The sequence below is a fragment of the Apium graveolens genome, chromosome 11 (genome assembly GCF_009905375.1).
Source record: "Apium graveolens cultivar Ventura chromosome 11, ASM990537v1, whole genome shotgun sequence".
Taxonomy (NCBI): domain Eukaryota; kingdom Viridiplantae; phylum Streptophyta; class Magnoliopsida; order Apiales; family Apiaceae; genus Apium; species Apium graveolens.
In genome coordinates this window covers 145,896,247-145,896,867 of record NC_133657.1, presented here as the reverse complement: position 1 = coordinate 145,896,867, position 621 = coordinate 145,896,247, and the positions used below count along the sequence as shown (strand labels likewise).

At 42.4% G+C, this 621-nt stretch overlaps 1 non-coding gene across 1 annotated transcript; it reads left to right on the top strand.

The window, feature by feature from the left end:
- Positions 1-270: 270 nt before the first annotated feature.
- LOC141699467 (small nucleolar RNA R71) lies at positions 271-377 on the top strand. The gene has a single exon (XR_012565930.1). It is a non-coding gene; the product is annotated as a small nucleolar RNA R71 (small nucleolar RNA).
- The last annotated feature ends 244 nt before the right edge of the window (positions 378-621 follow it).

Here is a 621-nt window from a genome sequence, read left to right as displayed (position 1 = left end):
TAACCCCATGATTAGCCAAAGTGTCCACCTTCATTGTTAAAGCCTTAAGTTGGGCAGTTATAGCAATCGCTGCATCCAACTCCTGCAATTTTTCCCTGAGTCAGTCTCTGGGAAGGATTTTGGTACTCATTAACAGCCATCAATTCAATAAATTCATAAGCTTTATCGTAGCTTTTAGCCCACAAGGCTCCTCCTGATACTGCATCGAGCATGGGTCTAGAAGTAGCACCCAATCCATTGTAGAAACATTTAATAATCATCCAATCAGGCATGCCATGGTGTGAGCACTTCCTTAGCATCTCCTTATATCGATCCCAAGCCTCATACAGAGATTCTCTAGTTTGATGAGCAAATTAAGTAAGAGCATTCCTGATTGCAGCAGTCTTCGCCATAGGGAAGAATTTAGTGAGAAATTTTTGAGCAAGATCTTCCCAAGTGGTGATAGACCCTGCTGGTAGAGAATGTAACCAGTACTTAGCTTTCTCCCTCAGAGAGAATGGGAAGAGTCGCAACTTGATAGCATCTTCAGTCACATCATTGAACTTGAACGTGTCGCAGATCTCGATGAAATCCCTGATGTTTATGTTAGGGTCTTCAATAAGAGAACCCCCAAACTGAACT